This window comes from Aphelocoma coerulescens, chromosome 5, assembly GCF_041296385.1.
Source record: "Aphelocoma coerulescens isolate FSJ_1873_10779 chromosome 5, UR_Acoe_1.0, whole genome shotgun sequence".
NCBI classification, from domain to species: Eukaryota; Metazoa; Chordata; class Aves; order Passeriformes; family Corvidae; genus Aphelocoma; species Aphelocoma coerulescens.
Genome location: NC_091019.1, coordinates 54770949 through 54794030, shown reverse-complemented (window position 1 = coordinate 54794030; position 23082 = coordinate 54770949). Strand labels below are relative to the sequence as shown.

Genomic DNA, 23082 nt, shown 5'->3' with positions numbered 1-23082 from the left:
GACCTGACAGAGCCTATCAGCTGGCTAGTTTGAATATGGACAATTTTTTAAGCCACTTAAAATTGTGACTGCCTCTGTGGTCCACACTTAAGAATAGACACACCCTGGGCAGAGCTCTCTCTCGTTTCTGGTGCTGGGACAGGTGGCTGAGGGCCCCGTGTGGGACCCGGCGGGCCCAGCCCAGGCCCTGCTTGGGCCAGGCTGGGCCAGGCCACGGCCATCCTGGAGTCGATGGGCCCTGTTCCACCCGCGGAACACCCCCACAGCCCTGCTGTGGGCAGCTGGAGCAGCCCGGCTCCCCCTCTCCAGTGCGGCCAAGATCCAGCTGAAGCTGCCCTGCTGTCTGGCAAAAGATCATGTGACCAACAGCGATAAGCGAAATTCCAGCTGCAAGGCCTAGGTGAGATTAACCCTTTTAGTGCTGTGAAGAGCTGAAAACCTGAGGGAGGAGAAAGAGGAGATGCTTAAGGCTGAAATTCTGTTGTAAAGCTATGATGTATCAGAGTACCTGTTGTAATTTCATGAAGGCATGGGGGGTGGAACGTTCAACTTGTGAGCAAAAGCACCTGCGCTGAGATAGGCAGATTCTGACGCAGCTGTAATTTCATGAGAAGTTTGAACAGGGAGTGATGGAAGCAATGAGGACTCTTACTCCACATGGAAAGGGGAAGACCTCTGTTCCTAGAGATGCTCCCAGAGATAGTCCTAACGATGAAGATGAGGAAGACCCTTTGCTCCCAGGGAAGGAGAAGGGCCTCTGCTCTTAGAGATTAAATGCTCCCAGAGATGAGTGTAGAGAACTTTTGTTTGTGAACGGCTCAACCTTAAAATTGTAGCCCAAAAAAGTTCAAGAGTGGACCCTCAAAAGCAGTTGTGGGAAAAGCTGCAAGTCGGGGGAAGGGACTCACATCGCAAACAGAGAACCAACGCGGGCGGCTGTCTCGTTGTGATAATGTTTTCATAGCATGGGCAAGAGAGACTCCTCTTCCTAAATGGACTGAACAAGGTTATTATGGAAGTGGTAAACTGACTGAACATCTCAAGGGTTGTCTTTTTACATTGTCACTGGGAGAAGGGAGAAAGGTGGGGGGAGGAGAAGAGTTCTGAAGGTGTGGTATGATTTTTTTTTTTTTTTCTTCTTTTAGGTCTGTTAATAAACTTCTTTATATTCTTTCAAGTTTGGTGCCTGCTTTGTTTTTCTTCTAATTCTTATCTCACAGAGGGTAAACAGTAATGAACATTTTGGACCAAACCACTTCAATTTACATGTTTGGAAAAGGATAGAAAAGGCTGATTCTCAGAGCTTCTGCTCAGAGATGATGTCCACCAATCTTGCTTAAATAGCAAACAAAGGGTCTTTGTTGCTACTGCAGCAAAGTATTTTGAGAGGTAGGACAATTCTTTTGTTCTGTGCTTTTGTGCATAGCACAATGAGGTTAGAAGTTGTGGATGTTTCTTTGATGTAAAGAATAAATGGCAATGTCAGTGTGTAGACAAAACAATTTAATTCAAGATTTTTATTAAAAAAGGCCTCATAACTGAGCTCTGTATTTTCATGGGTGAATTCCTTGACTCTCAACTCCTTAGTTATTCATTTTTAATGCAGGTATGGCTTTGCTCGACTAAAGCTCTTCCCAAAATAAGTGGAAAATTTGTGTAAAAATATACAGCCTTGTCTTCAAATACAAAACCTAGTTATTTTAACATCAAAAAATAAAGCACTATTTTCAGGTCTTCTGATCAGGAAATGTTTGGAAAGCTGCCAGCAGTTAGAAGGCATGGTCATGATTTGAAATTTCCAGCCAGAATCAGGACACCTTTTTCAAGAAAATTAATCTTGTAAATCAAGCCATCAATATAATGCAGACTTCTCTCTTCTAGAATGAAATCCTCTGAATGTAAATGTATACAATGGGGTATTTGAGTTCCTGAAAGCAACACCACCAACACATGTGCTTGAAGAATTTCACTTAATGTTTAGAAGAGGCCAGCAATCTGCAATGCAAAGTTTTGAAGGCAATTACTTTTTAATTTGAGCCCACATTCAGTTAAGTGGATCAGAATTGCTCGCATCCTTTCAGCCAATTAGTCACAGGCTGAAGTTTTTGTTTTGTTTGTGCTTCTTCCCCTATCCTACCTCACCCCCAGCCAAGAAAAAAGTCCTTGGGCTTCCAAACGAACTCAAGCTGTCAAAACAAGTTGCTGGGTGTTAAGCTTTCAGACAGGAAGCTCTAAGGACCAGGTTCACAGCAAAACAGGTGCACCCTTTGGAGAACACGCAACACTTGGATTTGGGATGCATTCTTGTGGGCAAAGCATGCCCCAGCCTTGGGGTGATGGAAAGTAGTGTGGCAGCGAGCAGGATTTTTGTGCTGAGGACACAACGGCATTCACAGCTGAGCTGAATCAGATTGAAAAGGAACTGTCAAGTGGTGTGTGTGCCATAATTAACCTTTTCCAGGTTTCCTTCCTATGTTTTAAACAAGCATCCTCACAGGCTATTATGCCCTACAGCCCGTAATGATTTAAAGCTGTAATGATGGAGCACTGACCTCTCCACTCTGCTTGGATCTGACCCATAATATTTTGAGTAGTGGAGATCTGAACATTTGCTAATATTTTCATACCTTCATGAGAAATAAAAAAGAAAAACTCTCTTGTCTTTTCTGTTACATATTTCTTCAACAATGAATGTTAAATGATATTTATTGGGGTGGGGGTGGGCTTCAAGGGCTCATTTTTAATATTATGGTTAGTGTAATAATTCCTTGAAACTGTTCCCCGGTGGTAAAATAATGAAAATTAACTGAAAAGAGCTGCAAGTGAAACCTCTGAGTGAAGGATTAATTTATAGTATTCCTCTCCTTGTGATAGCTTCAAATATTTGTATAATAGAATTTGTTACCCTGTCTAGAGATATAAATTTTAAACTTAGCTGTACCAGTATCCCTGAATAAGAGCCCTTAGGTTTTATGTACTGAGTCCACAGAAACAGCATAATATTGAGCAGCACATTAGTAAGAGATACTCATTGTAAACCAAATATCTCATCAGTATTTGAATCCATAATCTGATTAAAGAGATTATTTTCAAAGACGTCATATAGAGGGATAAAAAAAATAGGATGGGATAGGAGGCCATTTTAGGGCTTTTGCCTTCTCAGATTTTATAAAGAAAAAAAAAAAAATAGCCAACCTGCATGACATACTTCATTGTAAGCCACTAATTCCAGTGAGACAAATCACAGAATAAGCTGAACAGCCTCGCTGAATTGTACCTAGAAAGCTCAAGCAATTTAAAAACTTAGTGTGTGCACAAAAAGTACACTATAAAAAAGTAATTCAAAGTGAACAGAAATGTTAATCTGTCCACTTGGGCTTCACTGTTGTTTATAATGTAAAAGTTAATAATACTTCACTAAAAAAATCAGCATTTGTCATTATAGTCTTGAAATTCACACAAACTTTGTATAATAAACCCTTTTATTTTTGTAACAATTCCTTTCCCTTAAGTCTTTTCTTTAAGGCTAGTTTGGAAAAACACTGCTATAATCACCTCACTTAACTTTAAAATCCCTTCCTTGACTCCTTTTACCACTACATCAAATAAAACTACTAGTTCTCTTCCTGAGCCTGAGCACACACTGAACTCCACATATGCGAGTAATCACACACATAGGGCCATTCACATCCACGTGGTTTTGCACGTCTGGGGTGTGAGCTATTCATTAGCTCCTGACCTCACTTCATGGCTCACCCTGAACTATTCCCCAGCCTTCCTTTTGGTTGCTCGTGTGCAGGCTGTCCACCCAGAATTAGCTGGGAAAAGAAGCACTGTTATAAAATTCTTTCTTTGAACTCACTCCTAACACAATCCCTGTATGAAACTGCCAGTTAATAATGTCTAAATAAATGGCCAGGAGGAATTCGGGGATGAAGTCTTAGTTCCACTTAATTTACCAGGGCATCCACATCACTGTCACAAAGATTTTCTTCTTGGTCTTACTGTCTTGTGCATGTGTACTTTAATTCCTCCACTCTCCCCCAGCCCCTCAGTATTACTGCTTTTCTTATTAATTGTTTTTACACTCATTATATCTAGATGCATTCAGCATGGCTGAAACTGACTGTATTAGGTCCTTTCATGTCTTCCCCTTTCCCTGATGGAATTAATCATAAATAGCTATTTCAGAGAATATTTTCTCTAAGAAATGCACATGTCTAAGGATAACTTTGTGGCTTTTGATAAAGGACATTGCTGTGATCTGTAAAGGCTTCATGAAATCAGGAGGGCTGACAGCAAAGTCCTTTGTTTTATTGCAAATGTCTAAGACCACATAACTGATATATGGCTGGCTTCACATATGGCTTGTCTTTCTTGCCAAGTCTACTGGAAGACAAGAAGACTGATCCAAGAGTTATTTTTTGCATGTGCTTGGAAGTCCTGATTGCAGATTCCTCCTACAGGAAAGGGACACTATTTCAGTATCAGTTTTCTTGCATTATGTAGAGATTTTATATCATTAACCCTGTATGCTGTGGCACACTTTAAAACAGTAATAATAGTAATAGAGAAAAAAAGAGCCCAGTCAAACAGTCAAAAGTACTTCTGTTTTTAATGTTACAGGCAAAGCTTCCATTCACTAAAAAGGGACTGAGATTCCACTACAGTCCCTGAAGGGCAGTTAAAAATGACAACTTCTTTTGATAATGCTCTCTTTAAACTGGATGTGTTACAATCTTCTGTGCTTTGCCTTCCCCCTTGACCTCATGTGTGCACCTTCTGGGTCAGGCCAGTAGTGAAACGCCAGGCGATGAGGAAGATCTGATGGACATTAATTCCCACCGACAGCTCACGTTCTGAGTATGGGAGTACTGCTTACATTGTTCTAAGGAGAGCTTTTCTGTATTATCTGCACTGCAATAGCTGTTCACTGCTTTTCCATATCTGTGCTGCGTGATGGTAATTAGGGAAACAAAGCAGTTCTGTCATGTTTTGGGTTTTTTCTTTGTAGCAATTGCTTTTAGACTGCCCTGCTAAAGTTTGAGGTGTGAGAAAGAAAAAGAAAGATCTGTGAGCCCAAAAATGACACAGAAATATAAAAAACCCAAAAAAACCCCCAAAGAATCAAAATAATAATAACTTATTCCTTACAGTCAGAGTGCAATTTGATGCATTTGCATCCTTTTGTCTTACTTTTGTATGAATATGAGACAGACTTAGAAAGACTGAAAGACTTGATTAGATTTTTCAAAAGTTTTTCTTAGACTGCTGGACGTTTCACTGATGTGAGCTCCCTAGCCAATCTTTTAAGTAATCTGAACATTTTAGTTATGTCCAGAGTTCCTAATATGCTGAGACCCTTCTTTGAACCCTGTATTTGAATGGCTGTCCAGGTGAATGAATGCAATGTCCATATTTTGTCTCCTTTCACTGATAAAAAGAGAGGTTTGTCTTACAACACAGAGGACTATTTCTAGCTCCCAGAAGTTTTCTACTCCAGTTATGTGGTCCTGAAGAAAAGGACACAGACACATTGCAACTCTGAGAACTGCACAGGGGTAATTTGCTATTGGTTTTGTACTAACACAGGATAAGAAAACTCTCAGAAATGCAAGACTATTAGGAACAGTGCTTGTTTGCCCATCTGGGGATGGACAGCATCAAAACTTTTTATGACCATGTGTTTGAAGTCACACAAAATTTGGGGTTTTGCTTTCATAAACAGCACTGTGCCACAGACAAGGCTCCTGCAACGCGACTCAGAGACATCATTCCTGTGACTGGTGCAAAAGGCCACAATATCAGTGGTAGAGCTGGAAGCACATTCCCAGAGACCAAGATGCCTTTCATCAAATTTCAGCACAGAATTATAGAAGAAAATAGGGATTTATTTTATTCTTTTTAGTGGAGAAAATTATAAGGGGCAAGAGATTCACACAGAAGAAGAAATGGAGAGATAGTGAAGCTGACACTAACCACTATCGCTTGTGAAAAGGAGCAGCAGGAAACACAGAAGACACTTAATGTCAACTGCTGTGGGAAAAGAAAACTACAGCCACTCTTAAAGAGGAGGATGTACAGTTATACTTGGCAACTGCTGTGGGAATTGCTAATATGTGTAGCTGGCTGAGTCAAGAATGAACCATCTTGTTGGCACCTTTTCTGTCAGGGAAGGCAACAGAAGCCAATATAAAATGGATTAAGGGTACTTAAAATACAAAAAAATCCTAAACCAGCAAGGACCACAAAGAAGCCCACAACAGGCTTTAAAAAAAAAAATACACAGAAACAATAACTCAGAGACACATTAATTGAAATTTCTCATTTAAAAGTGAGTGTCTCAGTGGAAGAAGAATGAAGAACAGAGATTCTTGACTGAGCAGCCCAGCAGACACAAAAGCCAGTGAAGTGCTCTGTCAGACAGGATACCTGGATCTCTGCTGTCACCTCCTCATTTTGGGAAAGGAGTTAATAGCTTCCTTGCCAGCATTTAAATGAAAACAGCTCTATCCAGAAGACATTCTGCCTATTGGCTGCTTAGGAAAGACAGAACACCTTCCTGGGATGAACTCGTCCATGATCTATTAATTATTATTATTTCTACAAAATCTGATTCAGGATATTGATTTTTTTTTTTTTTTTTTTTTTTTTTTTTTTTTTTTTTTTTTTGCAAAAGTGGTAATGGAACTCACAGTAAAATAAGGCTTTTGGGACAGAGGGGAAAAGGTTGTATACTGGAAAAAATCCCTACAATTTTTTACTAGCTCACCGGAAGAGTTTGCTGCAAAGAGCTTACATTAAATAGGGACAGTTGGTTAGTACTAATTATGTTCTTAAAGGAATTTTGGCTTGATCCTATCTTCCACTCATTCCCCCTCCCCAAATGTCAGTTATGACTGTATTTTTGGAGAATGATGCTTATTTCGTTTGATTAGACTTGGAATAAGCAAATTGATATTGCATCATTGTTGATTTCTTTCCCCTTTTTAATTTGAATGCCTTATAAAGTATTACATGTTATAGTTCATTAGGTTCTCATTGATTGGACACTTATTAGCTTCCCAAGCCTGTTTCATTGTTCTGCTGCCATGCTTTCAGCATTTGGTATTCGGCACTCTGCATAATGAATAAATTACAGTTGAGAGAACGGACATCACCATATGGGGGTAATTTGTACTTTGACAGAAGGACAGGGCTCCTGGACTGGTCCTAAAGGGAAGCTCTGCAATCTTCGAAAATCCCTCTAATTTTTCCAATTATTTACTTTCAAAAGGCCTTTTCCATCCCCAGTGTATGCAGATAGGAGCTTTGAATAGCAGCAAGCTGGGGATCAGACATAAAAGTTCTAATTTTAATTGCAGAGCTCCTTAGATGCAGATGAGACAGTATATACACTGATTAGCACCTTCATGGCTAAGGATACTTGTAGGCACTATGGCCTCTTGGAATTCTATGATTATGTGGGCTATTTTCAACCTTGGGTAGTTTGTATTTCTTGCATACTGTCAGAGATTTTGGGAAACAAATTTTGGAAAGCTAAATTTAACAATGGTACTGACATGTAGCTGCTATCTGGTCACACATTTTTCCACTTGAGAAAAGAATAATTTAGTCTTTAAAAAATCATTGATTTATGTTGTTCTTAATACAGAGAAAATATGTACTCTATTCCACTTAGTTATATCATAAAGTTCTTTCTATAGATAAAAAAAAAACACTCAAAAAAGAACAGAAAACTATGGTCAAACCTGGAATTCATAGCCTGGTCCTAGGAAAGGTCATGCACAGTGAATCTAAGCAGGCATTTTGCTTTCATTTGTCCTCCACCTGCTTTGTCAAGTCCCTTGAAGCTGCTGTATTCAGTCCCGATTAGACCTGTTTGGGTTCTAAACCAGTGTATTTAGAAAGGGGACTTAGCAATATTTTAAATAAAGTCTTTCTCACAACAATTTCTATACTTTTTTAAGATATTTTTTCTTATTCAAAGTGTCTTCATTTTGTGTAGTTCTGACACTGTCTTCCTAGTTAACATACTGAGGATAAAAATAAATAGTGAACAAAAATATCTGAGCTACTACATATCGAGCAAGTTTTCACACCAGCTACTTCATGACATCAGAGACATATATTTTAGAGGAAAGTCTCCTTTACCTTTCGGATGATCTCATCTTTGCATCTAATGTACTTGGCATGCTAAAGATAGCCTTCTGCTTTTCTTTGCATTTTTCTTCCAGCTTGGAAGTGGGTCCCAAGTTCCTTCTCACTTGGTGGTATCCCAGACGGTTTCACATGCAGTCACCCTTACCTCCTGTGATGACAAACTAGGCTTTTTTCTAAACACAAAACTGGGAAAATTTGAACTCCAGACTTTGCTTTAGGTTTGCATCTTATCTAATTTTGACTGTGGAGTCTCAACACAGAAGGAGAAAATGTCTCTGAAAAGTGAAATCACCCATTCAACCTTTAAAAAGGTTCCTTGGAACCTGTTCAGATCCAAGGGAGAATACTTGTGCAACAATCTTTCTTTTTCCCCTTACCACTACCCAGGCCACCAGCAAGAAGAAATTGGCAAAGTAAGTCTGCATGAGCAATTCCTTTAGCTCTTCATACAAGCAAGAAGAAATTCTCAGAAATTAAGAATTGAAGTGTTTAATTGCCATCTTTTAAACATGGGATAATCCAGATTGACCCCAAGTGTTAATACCACTGGAGCATGATCAGAGAGAGCAAATCAAGCAACCCATATTCATATCCATAAGCTCTGGGTGTAATCCACTGCATAGTAAAACAGAATCTATTCAAGATTGACATAAATGACAGCAGGGGAGAAAAGGAATGCATACTTACAGCCAGACAGGCCTCTCTCCAGGCATTTAGTAACTGATGTTCTGCAGCTAATACTTTGTTTACTACCCTTTGGTTATTGGCAAATATTGATGATTACTTGTATTTCATGTTTCTGACTGAATTTTCTTCCCAGGTAAACAATAAGCTTTAAAAAGCACAGTAAATAGGAGAAAAGACACAGAGGACAATATGGGAGGCATGGAGTCCTAGAAGAGTGTTCTGGATCCAAATTCTTTGTAAGCTGTTCTTCCAAAGACCTCCCTTTTGCTAGCTAATGCAATTAAGGGCCAGTTCTGTATTTTAACAGTCTCCCTAACTGCTATGGGTGTTGAAGTTATAGCCTGTAATGGAGCAGTAAATCTATACTGGAGGCTGTAGACAGGCACTGAGAAGTGCTCATCAACCTTCTGGTCAGAAACAAAAAGTGACCAGCAGCCAGAGGAACACAACCACTGTTTACTTGGAAGTAGTCAAGAATTTTACTCACATTCAGAGCTGCAGATTTAATTTTTTCGTCTAGGTTAAAGAAACTATAGATGTGCGTTTTCTATTTTTAACACTGTAGCCATTTTAGTTAAAAATGGAGGGAAAGTGAAGAGTTCTATATTCTCTATAAATATTGTTTGAGGAAAAAGAGACTTGGTGTAACTGTATTGATACCTTTTTTGTAACTTTTTAGAGATCTGCTTTACATAATGTGTTCCTTTACATTCTTTATCTGTCTCTGTGGAGTTCAAAGCTTTCCTAAGCCCTATTTACTAGGGCAAGAGAAATATAAGCCCTGCAGCTGTTGGCTTTTACACTCATTGGACTAAGTTTTAATCCAAAGTGCAAATCTTGTGCAGTGCATTGAGGTGATAAAATGTGAAGATGCACTATTGTCTCATTTCTGGGCACCTAATGGTAGGTACCAGTATGATGTTACCAAAGGAATAAGGAGGGCCAGTGTGGTTTATACAAGAGAAGATCAGAGGGTGTGAATTGCAAAGGCGTTCTGAATAAATTAAAAGATGAAGTATAAGAACTGAATTTGGGAGACAGGTCGCCCACATTGAACAGATCTCCCCCATACAGCCTTCTCTCATACTTTAAGACTCCTATGCACTGTCTTCATTAATATAGTGTTTATTGAAAGAATAGAAACGTAAAATTAAACTAATATCCTCATCTCTAATATTTAGAAATAAGAGAAACCAAACCTTGTGTCAGATTCTCTCAGTTGCTTGCTGCTGGAGGAGTTCTTAATAACTGTAAGTATTGGTTAGAATGATGATGATAGATTTTTAAAAAAGGTCTGTCAACAAAGGAAATATCTAATTCCTTGGGAATTGTATCAAAATCTCTTTTGATTCTTGAGTTCTTTCATCTTAATATTCTGCTTTATTTATAGGGTCTTGCAGATATTGATTATTTATCAGTCACAGCTCTCTCCTCTGAGTTACTAAGAATGTTACAAACAAGAACAACATAAGACAGTACTTGCTTAAAATGACCACACTCCCACACCAAAACTATCTTTAGACTGTATTTTAAATCAAATCAAATATTAAAGTAATACTAACCTTTCTTTTACTTTTTCTCTCAAGAAATGTTTGATATTACCCCTTCCTGCCATGAGGAATACCTGTGAGTTATTGAAAAACATCTGAAGGACAACACAGTCATTGCTCACAGCCAGCACGGCTTCATGAGGAAAGTCTTGCTTGTCAAGCCTAATTTCATTTTATGACAAGGTAACTCACCTGTCTGATCAACAGAAGCCAGTAGATACAATTTTTTTAGATTTCAGTAAAGCTTTCGATACTGTCTCTTACTGTATCCTTCTGGACAAAATGCGCATCCCACAGCTGCATAAATACATCGTGTTATGGGTGAGCAGCTGGCTCACAGGTCGGGCATAAATGGCTACATCAGATTGGTGACCTGTCACTAGTGGTTTTCACAGGGCTTCATCATCAGCCCGGTGCTTTTCAACATCTTCATAAATGACTTGGAAGCAGAACTCAAAGGTGCACTAAGTTTGCAGATGCTACGAAATTGAGAGGAGTTGTTGACGCCCTCAAAGACATGGAGACCCTGCAGAGAGACTTCGACAGATCAGAGGACTGGGGAATCATCAGTTGTATGAAGTTTCAGCTGCATGAACTGTATGAAGTTTGACACAGACAAGTAAGTGCCAGATTCTGCACCTAGGATATGTACATACGGAAGTGTGTACTGACTGGGGAATGAGATGCTGGAGACCAGTGCTGTGGAAAGGGACCTGGGTTCTTTGTTGATGGAAAGTTGGATATGAGTCAGCAGCGCCCTGGCAGCCAGGAGGGCCAGCTGTGTCCTGAGGGGCATCAGGCACAGCATCACCAGCTGGGCAAGGGAGGGGATCGTCCCTCTCTGCTCTGCACTGGGGCAGCCTCACCTCGAGTGCTGGGGGCAGTTTTGGGTACCACTATACAAGAAAGCCATAAAGCTGTTAGAGAGCATCCAAAGGAGGGCAACGAAGAGGGTAAAGGGCCTTGAGGGGAAGCCGTATGAGGAGCAGTTGAGGTCACTTGGTCTCTTCAGCCTGGAGGAGCCTGATTGCAGTTACAACTTCCTCGTACGGGGAAGAGTAGAGGCAGGCACTGATCTCTGTGGTGATCAGTGACAGGACCCAAGGGAATGGCCTGAAGTTGTGCCAGGGGAGGTTTAGGTTGGATATTAGAGAAAGGTTCTTCATCCAGGGGGTGGTTTGGCACTGGAACAGGCTCCCCAGGGAAGTGGTCACAGCACCAAGCCTGACAGAGTTTGAGAAGTGTTTGAAAAATGCAGATACCTGCTGTGACTCTTGAGGATCGTTCTGTGCAGGGCCAGAAGTTGGACTTTGATAATCTTGATGGGTCCGTTCCAACTCAGAATATTCTATATTCTATGAAATGCTTCTATAGAACAGGTTAGACCATCACAGAAATTAATCTTTTTTTACAGATTAGAAACTCTAAATCTATTGTGACAGGACTTTGTCTTCTGGACATGTTTTACTTTACAAAAGAGCACTGTCTGCTGGTACAACATTCTTTGGCACATCAATGCTTTAAAATCATCTTAGTTTGTGTCTGGGCAAATGGAATAGAATACCTTTGCAAGTAGTGACTCGGTTGTAAGGTTGTTGCAATCAAATATTTATGGGTTTGGACAAGTGTCATTTCACCAAACTGAAACCTCATGCTATGTCTTTAATAAAAATATGAAACCTCAATTATCATGTCATGTTATGATAATGCAATTTGCTTTAGGTTATATAGGCAGTCATATATAGTTGTTCTTAAAATACAAACAATTTTGATGAATCTAGAAGATGCTTGACCCAAGCAACATTGCTTGTCATGAAGAAAAATCTGTGTCACATGTCAAGCCGGGTACCAACTGTAGCATTTGAAGAGGTCATGCTATAGTAAAAGTATCAGTTTTTACTGCAACACAGAATATCCTGGAAAAGCTAGTAATTAAACTGTTAATGGAGTTTCCTCTTTTACCAAAAGGAAACGTAGAATCTAATCTGCAAATTTTGAATAAACTATTAATTATGACTTGAGTATGAACACACAAATATAGTTGATAAGATATGTAGTGGTTTTCACTTAAAACCCATGCTTTTAGCTTCACTTGGTACAATAAACTCAGATCAGACTAGACAATGAAATACATGACCTACTCTGCTGAAGCAGCCCACTTCTTCTCTTACAGATTATGTAGTATTTTATCAAAGATTGTTATAAATTCAAGCATTCCTCCAAGACAGAGATTTGGCTTTTTCAAAGGCTGGATTGCATTAAGTGAAGCCCTCGCAAGTGCCTCCTCTGTAGCAAACTCTACATTTTAGGGTCAGGGGTGAACTCTTATTTGAGTAGGAGGAAAATTGTTAATGAAATTTTGCTCAGTGAGCTGTGTCATCCTTTATTCTTGCTGTGCTCCAGGCAGGTCCACACTGTCAAATATCAGAAGAGGCTGGAAATGAGTGACACATGTCTTCAAGACCAGAAATGACAGTGACCTTCCAGCTCCTTTTTGTGAAGGAGCAGGGGTGTTGTACATAGCTATTAAGAACAGAAATGAACACTGACATTTTAATAATGTTCTGTTTGGTCCTTTACTTCTTCTTATGGCAGTGGTTCAAACTCTATTCTTAGTTTTTCCAGCACAAACTCACAGCAGTCCCTTCCAGGACATAAAACCAGATTTATGTTGGAGTGAGTGAGGGGAGGAATCACCTGGTCACCTCCATAATTTGGATTGCTACATATGCTGCATACTTAATTGGAAGCAATGTATCTCATATCCTGAGGAAGGGAAAGATAAGTTGCCTTTTTATCACTATGTTTGGGACCAGAGAGTATCACAGTTTATAGCTCTGAGTTTGTTTTTCTACTTTGCTTTCACAATTTCATCTTTTCTTTGTGACAGTTTAATTTTTCAGTACTAAACTCATTTGTGTATAATATTATCCATATGGAAATTATGAGACAATGGAGAATTCAGACATTGCAAATTGGTAGGGATAGGAGAAGGAAGGTAAAGTGTATGTCCTGGCTTATTTACATAGACAGAAGGACATAAGTAGTTAAATTTTCTCTCTCTTTAGCCCTACAGGTCAGCATGGTTTGCAAAACACCTGCAGAAGCTCAAGAGGATGGCTAGAACAGTCCAGGAAGAAATCTCAGCCAGAGCCTGATGCATAAAGACAAAGAACAAATGATATCTTAAGATACAGAAAGGATGAAATGAGAAGAAATACTCCTGATTTGAAAGCCTTGCTTGAGCACAGGCAGGAATTGTTGATTTGCATAGCAACCCCAGTCAGGTTAATAGAAACAAAGAACCATAGAATGGTTCCGGTGGGAAGGGACTTTAAAGATCATCTCATTCCAATGCCTTCCAAAGCCCCATCCAAACGGTCTTGAACACTCCCAGGGATGGGACATTCACAACTTCTCTGAAAAACCTGTCCCATTGCCTCACCATCCTCATGGTACAGAATTTCTTCCTTACCTCTAGTCTGAACCTACTCTCTTTCAGTAAAAGCCATCCCCCTCTTGTCCTATCACTGCACACTCATGCAAAGTCCATGTCCAGCTCTCTTGTAACCTGGAAAGTGCTATAAGGTTTCCCCAGAGCCTTCTCTTCTCCAGGATGAGCAACCCCAACTCGCTCAGCTTTTCTTCTCTGGAGAGGTGCTCCATCCCTCTAATCTCTGGATTTGTCTAATCTCTGGTCTTGCTTCACAGGTCCATGTCCTTCCTGTGTTGAGGACTCAGAACTGCATGTGGGGTCTCACCAGAGCAAAGCAGAAGGACAGAATCGCCTCCCTTGTCCTGCTGGCCACATTGCTTGGGATGCAGCCCAGGACACAGTTTTCTTTCTGGGCTGCAAACACACATTGCTGGGTCATGTGTAGCTTCCTGTCAACCAAGCTATTTTTTTTCACTTGCATTTAGAACAGGTGCAGGCATTTCTGTTATGTGTGAACTGCACTGCAGTTACCCTTGCTCTGATTACATTACAAATGAGGATATTGCAAAGAGGTGTGCATGATGCTGTATCTAGAGAGCTCCTAGAAGCTGAAAACCAGAGCAGAAATTAGCAACCCATCTGAGAATCCACAAATTAAAAAATTAGCCAGAGAGGATAAAATAGCTGTGCCCATTTGTCTCATTACAGTACTTCTGGCAGCAGATCTGAAATCAGCTTACCAAACAGTTAAAACTTTTTTCCCTTGGCAATCCTTCTGGAGTATCTCCTTAGTGTACAGTAGGCTGGAAGGGAATGCTGGAAGTTTTGCACTGGTGTCTGTGTTACTTTCAAATGTATTCTGGATAAAATGTGCTCTCATGTATCCTGTCTGGCATGGTTGGAGACAACCACAGTGTTCACAACAACTCATCCCCTCAGAGGAGGACAGCAAGTCTTGTTCTAGGGCTTGCTCTTGGTCTTGTTCTATTAAATGTTCAAGAAGGCACTTGTCAGAGAAGCTTCCATGCAGCCTGTGACTGTCCATGATTGAACAGAAAGGGAGAAAGAGGAGGAGACAGCAGCGTCACAAGGAGGAGTGGTAAAAGAACATGGCCAGGACTAAAAATCTGGTATTATGCTAGGAAACCCCCCCTCAGGGTGCCACTTTGCACTGTGCTTACTTCTGGACTTGGCTGTGCAGTGGGTGTACACACAGTGCCCAGGCTGGGGTACTCTCATGGGCAACATCTATGAATGACCTAACAGGGACATGAGCCCTGTGGTGAGCACTGTGGCATGTAACTTTCTGCACAGTGCAGGATTCTGCTACATGACAACAGTTCCGTGCCAGTGAAAAAAAAGTGAAAGCTGCACTGCTTTTTCTGACAGAGACTGATCTTTGGCATAGCATTTTCCAAGGAAATGCTTGAGGTTGGAGCTCGCTTTTCCCTGTGGTTTGCCAGAAACCAGACATCAGTTTTTCAGTGCTTTAAATCAGGGATGTCTGAGACGAAAACGGGATCCTGGTCACCTAGGGGCCCACAACAAAGAGCAAAGAAGTTTGGCATATCAAAGAGCTCTGTTCTGAGAGCAATAAAGAAGCATGTGCGCTGTCCACTTGGTCTTCTTGTTGAATTTTGGTTACCGTGTATTTTAGTTGTTGCAAAAACACATCAAATGTCATTTTCTTTGTTTGCTGTGAGTAAAATAAAACACTGTTTTGTCATTTATATTTGACCAATAACGTGCCAAAACTATAATGTAATACATTACTTTATAACAATGCCTACCTTATTACTTGCACAAGTGATGGATACATAGACAACATGGAAAAAGGGGCCAATGTGTGTTAGTTTCTTAGGAACACAGAAAACATTTTGCTACTCTCTTTTACTCAGATTTCAATGGCCCTGGAATATTTTCTGTCTTTTGCTGGAAAGCAAATCCTTTCCTGAAAGTGTTACATCCAGTAGCCACAGGATGAAGTCCTGCAGCAGCGTGACAGGACTGGAACACCTGAGATTCACACTTGAGAATCAGTGCCAAGTACTACAACTATGTACTAGAGTAGATTTACGTGAATTTTGGGGGTGATTTTTTGCTCCAGTTAACAGTCATGTATGTGATGCAGAAAGACCTCTGATTGGTGACTAACCTTTTTTATGAGATTTGGTTGATTTCAGCTTTTAGTAAGAATATATTTATTTTGTTGGGATTACTTGTTTACAAACAATGTCCCATTTCTACTTCAAGAAGGAAAAAAAATTACAGTTCTATGATAACTAAAATTAGGATGTAATGCAGCAAAATTATATAAAACATACACCAGCAAAAGTATTTAAATCATTCTAAAAATAAAAGAAAAGTTTTGCTTCCAAAAGATCTCTTGGAAACTTTTATTTTTAATAAGCTGATATTTGGGGGGATAGAGAGAAATGCAAATTTAGACTTTCAAATGTAAATTTTATCCAGATAACATCTTTTTAAAAAGTATATTTAGATTCTGTTGATTTGTTCTTTAGTATTTGGCAAGATTGTAAGCAGAACCTCTGTTAGACATGACTAGGGGGAAATTGTAATATAAATAAAATATTAACCTAATTAAATTGCATCTTTTTAAAACTTGATCAACCTTGTGAGGTCCTACACATGACTGTAAAACAGATCCAAAATTCCGTGGAAGGAATGGGTGCTAAGATTCCCCAAAAGGTTGTCTTCTAATGCACCAAGCATATCTGGTTTTTCCTTAGCAAGTATCAAGACCCAGTCAAGAGTACACTAAATTTTATTTCAGTGAAAGGAGCTAAAACTGATTGTTTTAAACAGACTTTGCCATTCTTACTTTACTTGCTGCACCATTTAAAACTTGGTGTGTTCCTTAACCATAACATGGTATTTCAGATAGTTTGCTTGGCCTGGTAGCACTTCAGAACACCAGAGAAGCAGGTCTATTGCCCAGACAGCTGGGTTCTCATATATTTCCATTGGTATGTCCTTTTGCCTGTGTAGCACATGCTTTCATTTCCCAAAGCCACTGTGCACTGTTATCGTTGGTATCCTTGGAAGAAATCTGTGTTTGTTGCTTTAATTTTTGGTGGGAAGCTGGCATTCTGTCATTTCAGCTCATCATATTATTATGCATGTAATAATGTGACATGCTTAACTGCTAGCTTCAAGCTGAACATTTAATGTGGGATACACCTACAGTGTTTTCATTTCAGATAGCTCCAGTCAGACCTCAGAGCAGCTTTCTCATCTGGAAAGATAAAGTCCATGGCATTCACTTTTTTGACATGGACAGATTTGTTTTAACATGTTCAGAATATATAAAAATGTGAATGATAGAAGTCCAGCCCACCTCGAGGTAGGGTGAAATAAAAGATCACTAGAGATTTTCACATATGTATGAACTGGTGTGTTTTTGTGTGCTTGAATTGATGCATTTATGTGAAAGAGATAAAAATACATTTAACCTTAATTATTGTAAAGTATGTTATTGAGTTAATTTGTGACTGTAAATCTATAAATACTGTATATATACATTAAGGTGTGAGGAAATTCCAGCCTGTAGCTATGTCGAAGAATCTGACAGTCTTTGAAAGGAAAAAAATTAAAACATGCCCTACACAAAATCTAGTTTATCCACTTTGTTTTTTTCTTTGCAATTAGCTTACTAAATTCCAAGTATGTTCAGTAATCTGCTGATCAGAAATTATTTTAAGCACACTGAAAAAAGCATGAGTGTTTATTACATTAATATTTGCTATGTGGTGATAATGGGAATATTAATCTTAAAACACCTCTCAAGTTGATTCTGGTGAACACAAACTTACATGCTGATCTTTCCATATCTCTGGAGCTGCTGCTGCACGGAGCCATTGAGAAATCACTGCAAAAGTTCCAGGGCCAGAACACAGCAAAAGGCATCCATGGGCACAGGTGTGTGTAGTCTTACAGTGATTCAAATTAATTTAGGGCTATTTAAATCAAAAGCTGATTCCTGTCTAGGTTTGTGCTTGCAGCTCGGATAAGTATCTGCAGCTGGCTATATTGCTTCATGGAGGAGTGCTATGAGAGAACAATAAAGGCATCAAAATATTAGAAAAGCCCTCTAGTAGGAAACCAGAGATACTGTACAAGTCTATTGATATGATTTTGCAGTCACTGTTGTTGTCTGTCTAATATGGCAGTGCCAACCACAGTCCATGAAAGACACACAGTCTCTTATGCTTGGTTTTTGTTAAAACAGATACTTCCAGGCTTGGGTAATTTTCTGAGCTGGGTGTGAGGTTTTCTCCAGATTTCTGCTCCTGTCCAGATGGCACTCTGAGCTGCACATCTGCAGTACACCCTCCCAGACTCTCTTTTCTGGAAGTGCTTTAGAGATGAAGATAACCATATCCACTCCTTCACCATAGGACCTTTCTTTATCAACACTGTCTTTTACATTCAGAGCAATGCTAATTGAGACACCTCATTGCAAGATTTTAGCTGAATCTTATAACCCAGTAAAGGGTGAAAGGGTGAGAAGGAAAAAGCTCAGACTCCCACATTGACTGCAGTCCAGGACCCAGCTGAAACTTTCTTTTGATAGCAAGGGGAAACAAGTATGGCTAAAAAAGTCTATGGCCCTTTGCCTGTCCTGCTAATCATCCAAAGAGAAGGATAAACAAGCTATTGTAAAATCTGTGTGGTCTAACACTGTATTTGCCTTTTTTGTCAGTCACTTGTGGTTGGTCACATCTAGCTGAGGTTCCAAGCACTGGTTTAAAAGTTTACCTTGACAAATGTGTGCCAGCTACTTTAAAAATATCTGTGAATTATAATCCCTCCATGTCTATTTCTTAAGTCGATTTCTTCCTTCCCCCCACAATCCTGTTTGATTTGATTAATCTATGTTGAACAGTACAATAATTCTGGTAGTTCTTTTAAGTAAAATAGTTCCTATATTAATGAGATCCTGTCCAGTTCAACTTAAAAAAATACTTTCCTTTTTTTTTTTTTTTTTTTTTGAGAGAAAGAGAAAGAGAAAGAAATTTCCTTTCTCCTGTTATTGAGTGCGTGCAGTGAGATGATTTTTAAGGGGTTTTTTTAGACTTGAATTTTGCTCATCTATGGTAGGCTATGTTTTCTCATTGTAGAAGCTCTTTCCTGGTAAAATCATTCCCTTCACTAATGAGATCCATCCTGATATGACAGGAAGACAGCTCTTAAAACACCCACCGTTTTCTCCCATTCATTTGAATAGCAGCAAAGGGACATCTTTTAAAGTAATTTTTATCAGCGAGATTGGGCTGAATCTCATTAATAAAGAAATGATTTTACTCAAAAGAGCCTTCACAGTTGAGCTATAACCCAGATTAGTGAGATCTAACCTGATTATAACTTTATAAGACATTGTACTTCTGCCATTCAAAGCATGCAACTCAACTTTACAGTAGAGACCATCAATTCAGTAGAGGCTGTTTAAGAGGGAGAGGTATGAAAGGTGAGGAAGGTGCCTGGAGGTGTTTTTCTCATAATTTCAATGTAGCTTGAGCACAGAAATTCGATTCTTGCTTTGGAATATTAAGATTGGTTTTCACTATATGTACTTTTATTTTGCAGAGCATAAGAGGCTCAGATGAGTGCAGGTGTTCCAGAACACTGCTGTTTGACTTCACCAGACATTTACATTGGCTCTATTCAAGTTACCACTTCTCTCTAACTTTGTCTCACAAAAAAACCAGAACAAACACATTGCTTGTCAAAGGTCAGTGTCTAAGCAAGAACATCTGACATTTTGTTTTACAATGCATTTGGCTTTTCTATTTTGGCAGGAAAATAGGAAATAATTGATAAATGAGAAAGAAAAAAAACCCTTAGCAAGAACTCATTGTGAATTGCTGGATCTGTTAGTGGGCTAAACAGTTTGGGCACAGTACAGTGCTGGAACTGGAGATGAAAGAGTTGTCTTTTATTTCAGAGGATAAAAATAAGTGGTCACCATAGTTCCCTTTGCAGATTATCAAAAATGGTCTTTTGCAAATGGATAAAGATTCTTTCCTAAAGTGACTTTTCAATTAAGTCTCCTTTTTTAGATACTATTTATGTCTCTTTTTTTTTTTTTCTCCATAAGACAGGCAGAGAGAAGAGAGAAGGCACAGGGAAGAAGGACATATTTTTATATTTTGTTTCAAATAATAAAAAAAAAATATTTGGATTTGATAAAATATGGAATGAAAATCTATGCAAGATTTAATTTCAAAAAATTTCCTTCTTCACCGAATAAAGAATTGAATCTAACATTTCAAGTAGCTCTCATGGAAGGTAAATTTCTGGGAACTGTTGTTTCTCAGGAGACCAAAAAGTTGGTAATTTCTGAGTGCAAGACCTTAATCACCAAAACCAGCCACTTCATTATCTTTAGCAACATAAAACCAGGACCACAGAAACCTGGGAATAATTACTTTTTTATGTTAAGCAGCTTGTGGGTGTAGCTGCCTATTTGGACAGTAAGGATAACTCCAAAAGGAGTTTCACAAAAGCTGGACGTATACTGCAGTCAGTTCAAATACCTCACACTGAAAGGCAGTAACTTACAGGGAAACTCAAAGGTATATTTCAGATGAATTGTAGAAGACTGGGCTGTGTAAGGTACGAAATAAAATGCAAGTGTAAAAAGAAAACATTTCAATTGGACTTATATGAGTAGTTATTTTGTTGGCACTTTTGCACCAAGAGCAGAGGTTTGCAATAAAGACACACATTTTGTTTCTACAACACCATAACTCTGATTTTCCGACATTTTATATAAACTACCTCATTTTCAGATATTGCTTTCCAAAGATGTCTGAAGACAGAGCTGAAAACCTCAATACCAGCCTTTCCCAGGGCCAATAGCTCTCCCTGTATGGCTCCCCTGGTTTTAGTTTCCCAGGGTCTTTCCCAAGAAAGAGGCAAGGCTCTATTTACTTTTGCCTCCTTGCTTGCAACATTTGATTACCTCAGCAGAAAGCTCATATTAATTCATACCATCCCAAACTGCATTTTGCCCCCACCTACTCTTTGCACAAGTACAAAGAGCTGCAGCTGAGAGCGAGGTAAGAGTGCACTGAAGCACTGGGAAGAAAGGAGCACAGAAAACTGCTACCAAATTTCACTGAACAGTGTCCTATTCCAAACTGGCAATGTTACTGTGAGATAGGATGGCATCTCTTGAATATTAATAAATAGCAAACCACTGAACACTCAGTTGTCCTCGGCAGAAGACTAAATAGGTCACCCCACTATCGGAAAGTAGCATAAGTCTTCTAATTAGACTAATGAAAGACAAATACAAAAGGAAGAGACATCCTAGCCTCTTGCTGGTAAGGGACTGCCTAGGTGCCAGACAACCTTTGTTTCATGCAGAACTCATTAAATTAGCATTTAAATCTCTATAACTCAGATAGGACAGGGAATGTTGAATATGCTTGGTAACGCCCAGCCTGCAGAAGCCAAGCAATCAGAACAAAACATCACCAGGGTGGGGTAAATCACACCAAGACACATCAAAAAGGAGTGGTGATTCGTGTTTTCTTCCAGCCTTCGGGCTACTGAAGGGTGAAACAGCTGCATCAAGATGGAACAGGTTAAGAAGGCCCTACTAATACTATAGCACAATTTACCTTAAGGAAGGACAACTATTACCTTAGCAAAGCCTTGAACAATATTTTGAGAGCACTATATTCATAGATACACTCTCCACCTTGAGATACAGCTGCTGTTCAAAATCCGGGGTAAACAAGTATGGCTGGAAGAGCAACTGCCTGCACCTGGGAAAACATAACCGAAGGGCCTAACAGGAAAGGACCAGAAAGGAAGGAGGGACTTGTTCAGAATGGGCTTCAGGTGTTACATGGTAATTGAGTTTCCAGTAGTAACAAATTGGAAGAAGCTTAAGGAAATCTCTGTAGCTCAAATCAACTGCATTTGAATAAATGTAGGCAGTGGGTAGCTCTAGTGTTGTGTGGCAAATGAGGCCTAGGTTTGGAGTTAGTTATTGAGTGGCTTAGCACTTGTATAGCAATACTTCTACCAGAAAGTCTGTGTTCCAAAATGTACCGTGTTGCATACCCTATGGAGAACGCGGAGCCTTTGCAGGGATTTTCATAATTTCATACTCCCTCCAGGAGAGTGAATATCTCTTTGTTTTGCTATATTTAGCACATCCTCCCCCTTTGCCCTCAAGTCTTAACTAGGGCTGAAAGATTAATCCTGAAACTCTTTCATGAGCTCATAAAATCTAAAAAATACAATACGGTCTAGATGGCTCAGGTTATTGCTGTTAGGAGCTTTCATTTCTTAGGTGGAGGTCTCTGTTCTGGCTAGAGTAAGCACCCCAGAGAAATAAGCTGGTCCGTCCTGCACACAGCTGCACATATCCATGTTCTTTTCCAGAGAGACCTGGAGCACCTGAGAAGGCCTCTGGCAGTTATGAAACAGAGTGTGTTTGACTGAAGGTTGCATAGCACCTCCTTGCTTTATCAGCTCCTACCTTCGGCCCACACTAAACTCACACACGCATTAAAAAGTGAAGTGTAATATTCTGCTCCCTGATCTTCTTAGACTGCAATGCCTTTGTTCAATTCTCAGTCATTGCTGGAATGTGCCAAGCAATGAAATGTCAGTCTTTGAAACACAGTTTTTAGGAGAATTTTTTTTTTCTACTAAGTAAATTTATCTCATAATAATATTTAATGATGTCCCATTTAGTATTGTTCCTATTTTGCTTCTATCAGTCTTCGTTATGAATGCCATGTTGCATCTCAACCCTTCTGCCTCTGAAACTCATGTCAATGCCAATATGTGGGTATTACTAAATACAGAGAATGCATAAGAATCTATTCAGCCAGCACTCCTCCACTTTCTCTGAATTCATTGTGTCACCTCCGCCTCCAGTGGCCTGTCTTGAAGAGCCCCAAGGTAATTCTTGAACGCATGGCACTGCTGCCCCCAGGCTCCCTCCGATGCTGTTGTGCAATGTACCCGTTCTTTTGTGTGTAAGAGGGAGAATATTTGTAAGCCAAGGAAAAAGAAAATGCCTGATGTTTTCATGAGTATTTGAACATTTCACACAGAGGGAAGGTTCACCCCTGCTTTTTAAAGTGGATATTCTCATGTCTGGGCTAAATAGTTATTTTGTTGGGAACTGCTGATGCTGTTAATTAGGCATGGGGTAGCCTTAAAGGGCAGGCTTAGGTGAGTATTGTAAAAGACTGGACA

General features: G+C 39.5%; 1 long non-coding RNA gene across 1 annotated transcript; it reads right to left on the bottom strand.

The window, feature by feature from the left end:
• Nucleotides 1–15015: 15015 nt before the first annotated feature.
• Nucleotides 15016–21596, bottom strand: LOC138110871 (uncharacterized). Its single transcript, XR_011151129.1, has 3 exons — nucleotides 21508–21596; nucleotides 17670–17904; nucleotides 15016–15532 (listed from the first exon to the last, which is right to left on the bottom strand). It is a non-coding gene; the product is annotated as an uncharacterized lncRNA (long non-coding RNA).
• Nucleotides 21597–23082: the final 1486 nt, after the last annotated feature.